The sequence below is a fragment of the Hipposideros armiger genome, unplaced genomic scaffold (assembly GCF_001890085.2).
Source record: "Hipposideros armiger isolate ML-2016 unplaced genomic scaffold, ASM189008v1 scaffold_853, whole genome shotgun sequence".
Classification (NCBI taxonomy): domain Eukaryota; kingdom Metazoa; phylum Chordata; class Mammalia; order Chiroptera; family Hipposideridae; genus Hipposideros; species Hipposideros armiger.
Genome location: NW_017732203.1, coordinates 161339 through 167338, shown reverse-complemented (window position 1 = coordinate 167338; position 6000 = coordinate 161339).

Below are 6000 nucleotides of genomic sequence, written 5' to 3'. Positions count from 1 at the left end.
GTGACAAGGTTAGGGTTAGGGACAGGGTTAGGGTTAGGGACAGAATTAGGGTAAGGTTTACGGTTAGGGTTAACTTTAGGGGTAGAGTTAGGGTATGGCTTAGTGCTAGGACAGGGTTAGGATTAGGGTAGGGTTAAGGTTAGGGACAAGGTTAGAATTAGGGACAGGGTTAGGGTTAGTGACATGATTAAGGTTATGATTAGAAACAGGATTATGGTTAGTGTTAGGATTAGGGACAGGGTTAGGGTTACGATTAGGTAGAGGGTTAGAGAGGGTTAGGGTTAGGGAAACGGATAGAGTTCACGTTAAGTTTAGCAACGTGGTTAGGTTTTGGTTAGGGACAGATTTAAGGTGAGGGTTAGGAACAAGTTTAGATGTAGAGTTAGGTTAGCGTTAGGGTTAGAGTTAGGGACAGGGTTACAATTACGGTTAGGTTTAGGGTTAAAAATAAGGTTAGGTTTAGGGACAGGGTTAGGTTTAGGGTTAGGGTTTGGGACAGGGTTAGACTTATGGTTAGGTTTAGGTTTAGGGGCAGGTTTATGGTTAAGCTTAAGTCAGGGTTAGAGACAAACTTAGGGTTAGGGTAAGAAACAGTTTTAGGGTTAAGGTTAGGAACCACGTCAGATTTAGAGTTACGGTTAGTTGTAGAATTTGGTTTAGGGTTAGGGTTCGTGTTATTAGGGTTAGGGTTAACATGTCTAGGATTAATGTTAGGGTTAAGGACAGCATTAGTGTTAAGGTTAGATACAAAGTTAGGTTTAGGATTAGGGTTAGGGGTAGGAACAGGGTTAAGATTAGGGACAATGTTAGTGTTAGGGTTAGGGACGGTTTAGGTCTAGAACAGGGTTAGGTTTAGAAATAGGATTGGGAAAAGGTTAGGGTTAGAATTAGCATTAGGGTTATGGTTAGGATTAGGGGCAGCGCTAGATAAGGAACTGTGTTAGTATTAGTGTTTGTGTTAGGGACAGGGTTAGAATTAGGGTTAAAGCTTGGGACGGGTTAGGGTTACGGTTTGTGTTAGAGTTACAAACATGATTAGAGTTAAGTTTAGGGTTAGGGTTAGAAACAGGGTCAGGTTTAGGGATAGGGTTAGGGACAGGTTTAGGGTTAAATTAAGGGTTAGGGAAAGTGTTAGGGTTTAGGACAGGGTACGTTCATTGTTAGGGTTAGAAACATGGGTAGTGTTAGGATTTAGGTTCGGGTTAGAGTTGTGTTAGGGTTTTGGTTAGGGAAAGAGTTAAAATTAGGATTAAGGTTTAACACAAGTTTAGGGTTAGGGTCAAGTTCAGGGTTAGAAACAGAGATAAGGTTGGGTTAGGGGAAAGTTTAGGGTTAGGGTGAGGGACCAGTTTAGGGTTATGGTTAAGTACAGGTTTAGGGCTAGGGGTAGGGTTAGAGACAGTGTTAGGTTTAGGGTTAGGGTCAGGGTCAGGGACAGGGTTAGGATTACAGTTAGTGTTAGGTTAAGTTCAGGGACAGGGTTAGGGTAAAATTTAGGGTTATAGTTATGGAACATATAAGGTTTAGGTTTAGAGACAGGATAGGTTTAGATTCAGAATTAGAGGGTTAAGGTTAAGGTTATGGTTAGGGACAGGGTTGGGGTTAGAATAAGTGTAAGAGATAGGGTTAGGGTTAGGGTTAGTTGTAGGGACAGGGTTAGGGTTATGGTTAAGTACAGGGTTAGGTTTAGACTTAAGGACAGCTTTAGAATAAGGGTTAGGGGGCCAGCCGAGTGGCGTGATGGTTAAGAACTGGCTTGGGACACCAGAGGGCTCCGGTTCAGATCCCACATATGAGGGCCAGTGACACTGCCCTCTACAGCTAAAATGCTGAACAACAGCTCAACCTGGAGCTGGGTTGCCGTGAATCGCCGGTGACGGCGTAGGCTGCAGCCCCTGTGGCAGTGGGTTGCCATGGGCAACCATATGTAGCCAGCAGCCAGCGTGAGCGGCCAGCAGCCGCAGTGAGTGGCCGTCCAGAAGCTGGAGACTGATCTGCCTCGCCCGGGAAGAGCGTAATGATGGTGCCAACCTGGGCCAGTGAAGCAACGTCCTCCACAACTAGACTGAAGAATGAAAGGACAACAACTTGTCTGTTCCCCTTCCTCCAATTCCCCAGCACTGTTCCCATCCCCCCAATTCCCCAATAAAAATCTTAAAGAAAAAAAGAAAAAGAATAAGGGTTAAGGAAAGCATTAGTGTAAGGGTAAGTGTAAGAATTAAGAATTGAGTTAGGGGTATGGTTAGGGCTAGAGACAGGATTAGAGTTACGGTCAAGGTTAGGGTTAGAGTCAGGAACAGGGTTAGAATTAAAGTTTAAGGTTAGGTTAGGGTTAGGGACAGGTATCGGTTCAGGTTTAGAAACAGGGTTAAAATAGAAACAGAATTAGGGTTAGGGTTAGGGATGGAATTAGGGTTAGGGTTATGTACAGGGTTAGTGTTTGGGTTAGGGTTAGTGTTATGGACAGGGTTAGGTTAGTGTTAAAGACAGGGTTAGGGTTAGTTTCAGGGATATCGACAGGGTTAGGGTTAGGGTTAGCTTTAGAAACATGGTAAGGTTTAACGTTAGGTTTAGAAACAGGATTAGGGTTAGATTTAGTGTTAGAATTGGAATTAGGGTGAGGGTTAGGGTTAAGAACAGTTTAGGTTTGGTTTAGGGTTAGGCATGAGATTAGATTTAAAGTTAGGGACAGGGTCAGGGTTAGTGTTAGAGACATGGTTAGGTTTTGGTGTAGGGTTAATATTAGAAACAGGGCTAGCATTAGGGACACAGTTAGGGTTAGTGATAGGGTTAGTGTTAAGGTTTGGTCCAGGGTTAGGGTTAGGGTTAGGGTTAGGTTCAGCATCGGATTACAGTTAGGCACAGGCTTAGGGTTACGGTGAGTGACAGTTAGGGTTAGGGTTAGGTTGCTGACAGGGTTGGGGTAAGGGTATGTTTAAGGACTGGGTAGAGTTAAGGTTAGGGTTAAGTTTAGGGACCTTTTTAGTGTTAGGTTTAGGGTCAGGGACAAAGTTAGGGCTTGGGACATGGTCAGGATAGGTTTAGGGTTAGAGTTTGGGATAGGGTTAGGTTTAGGGGCACAGTTTCAGGGTTTTGTTTATTAGGAACTGGGTTAGGGGTATGGCTAGAGCCAGGGTCAAGGGTAAGGCTAGAGACTGGATTAGGTTTAGTTATAGGGACAGGTTAGGTTTTGGTTGAGACATGGCTTGGGTTAAAATTAAAATTAAGGCTGGTTTCAGGGTTAGGGTTAGGGTTACCGACAGAGTAGGGATAGGGAAAAGGTTTGGGTTAGGGGTAAGGTTAAGATTAGAGAAAGAGTTAGGGATAGGGTTAGTGTTATGATTAGGGACTGATTTAAGGTTAGGGTTAGGGATAGGGTTTGGGTTAGAATTAAGGTTAGGGACAGGATTAGACTTAGGTTTAGGGTTAGGGTTACTTTAGGATTAGGGACAAGGTTTAGCAAAGTACATGGCTAGGGTGTTATGTTTAGGGTTAGAAACAGCGTTAGTGTCATGATTATGAATAGAGTTATGGTTAGGGTTAGGGTTAGACTTATGGTAAGCTTTAGGTGTAGCAACAGGGTTAGGGTTAGGGTTAGGCTAAGGGACTGGTTTAGATTTAGAGTTAAGTTTAGGGACAGGTTTAGGATTAGGGTTACGGTTAGGGTTAGGGACAGGGTTAGGGTTAGGATTAGATACAGGGTACAGAGTTAGGGTTAGGGTTAGGTTAGGGTTAAGGTAAGGGTTAGGAACAGGGATTGGTTAGTGTTTGGGTTAGGTTTAGGGACAGGGTTTGGGACAGGGATCAGGTTAGTGATAGGGTAGGGTTAAGGTTAGGTTAGAAACCGAGTTATGGTAGGGACAGCATTAGGTTAAGGGTTAGGTTGAGGGTTAAGGTTAGGGTCAAGGTTACGGACAAGTTTAGGATTAGGATAGGGACACAGTTAGGGTTAGTGACAGGTTCAGGTTAAGCTTAGGGACAGGGTTAGGGACAGAGGGAAGGTTAGGTATAGGGGCAGGGTTAATGTTAGGGTTTGGAACAGGGTTAGGTTTAGAGACAGGGTTAGAGTTAGGGAAAAGTTTAGGCTTATGGATAAAGACAGGGTTACCGTTAGGGTTAGGGTTAGGGTTGGTGTAAGAACAGGGTTAAGATTAGAGTTAGAATTAAGGACATGGTAAGGGTAAGGGTCAGGGAGAGGGAGAAGTGAAGGTTAGGGTTAGGGACAGGGTTTGGGTTTCTGTCAGGGTTTGGGTTAGGGACAGGGTCAGCGTTAGGATCTGGACAGTGTTAAGAATAGTATTGGTTAAATTTAGGGACAGGTTTAGGGTCTGGGTTAGGGTTAGGTTTACGGTTAGGAACAAAGTAAGGGTTAAAATTAGTTACAGCGTTAGGGTTTGCGTTAGGTTTAGGGACATGGTTTGGGTGAATTTAAGAAATCAGTTTACAGTTAAGGTTAAGCATTGGTCTAGGGTAAAGGATATAGACAAGTTTAGTGTTAGAGAAAGGGTTGGGTTTAGTTTTATGGTTAGAATTGGGGTTAGGGTTAAGGACAGGTTTGGGATTAGGATTAGGGTTTGAAACATCGTTCAGTTTAGGGTTAGGGACACTGTTAGGGTTGGGTTAGGTACAGAGTTAAAATTAGGATTAGGGACAGGTTTAGGATTAGGTTGGGGGCTAGATTTATGGTTAGGGATAGTTAGGTTTAGGGACAAGTTTAGGTCAAGGTTAAGGACAAGTTTAAGTTTAGGATAGGGACATGGTTAGGGTTAGTGAAAGGTTCAGGTTAGGCTTAGGTACAGAGATAGGGTTAGGTATTGGGGGAGGGTTAGTGTTAGGAACAGCATTAGGTTGAGAGACAGGGCTAGGGTTAGGGTTAGGGTTAGGTAGAGGGATAGTGTTAAGGTTTGGGTTAGGGTTAGTGTTAGAGACAGGTGAATGGTTAGGGACAGGGTTAGTGTTAAGGACAGGGTTTGAGTTCCAGAAGGATTAGTGTTAAGGTTTGGGTTAACTTTAGGGACAGGGTTATGGTTAGGTTTAAGGACACTGTTAGGGTTAGTGTTAGAGACATAGTAAGTGTTACGGTAAGGGACAGGGTTAGGGTTAGGGTTAGGTTTAAGGTTAGGGTTAGTGACAGCATTAAGTCAAGGGTTAAGGACAGGGTTTGGTTTAGACTCTGGTTCAAGTTTCGGTTAGGGTTAGGGAGAGGGTTAAGGTTAGTGTTAGGGACAGTGTTACGGTTATGGTTAGGGTTAGGGACAGGTTTAGGGCTAGGGTCAGAGTTAGGGTTAGGGTTAGGGACAGGTTTAGGGCTAGGGTCAGAGTTAGGGTTAGGGTTAGGGTTAGGGTTAGGGACAGGTTTAAGTTTACTGACACGGATAGGGTTAGGGACAGGTTTAGGGCTAGGGTCAGGGTTAGGTTTAGGGTTAGGGTTAAGTACAAGTTTAAGATTTGGGTTGGGATTAATGTTAGGGAGCGGATTAGGGTTAGGTACAGAATTAAGGGCAACTTAAGGTTAGGGTTAGTGACAGGGTTAAAGCTAGGGTCAGGTTTAAGGTTAGGGTTAGTGTATGGTTAGGGTTAGGGTATGGATAAGGGACAGAAATTGGTTTAGGGTTAGGGACAGGGTTTTGGTTAGTTTTGTGGTTAGGGTTAGGTTTTATGGTTATGATTAGGGTTAGGGTTAGGGAAAGGGTTAAGAGAAGGAAGGTTTAGGGACAGGTATAGGGATGTGTTTAGGTTTTGGGTTTGGGACACTGTTAGTTTTAAGGTAGGGACACTGTTTGGGTTAGGGTTAACGACAGAGTTAGGGTTAGGGACCGGGTCAGGGTTAGGGACAAGATTAAGGACAGGGTTTGAGTTAGATTAGAAACAGGGTTGGGTTAAGGACTGGTTAGGGTTAGGTGTAGGAACAGGGTTAGTTTAGGGTTAAAGACAAGGTTATGGACAGAGTTAGACTTAGTGTGCTGGACAGGGTTAGGGACAGGTTTAGAGTTAGGTTTA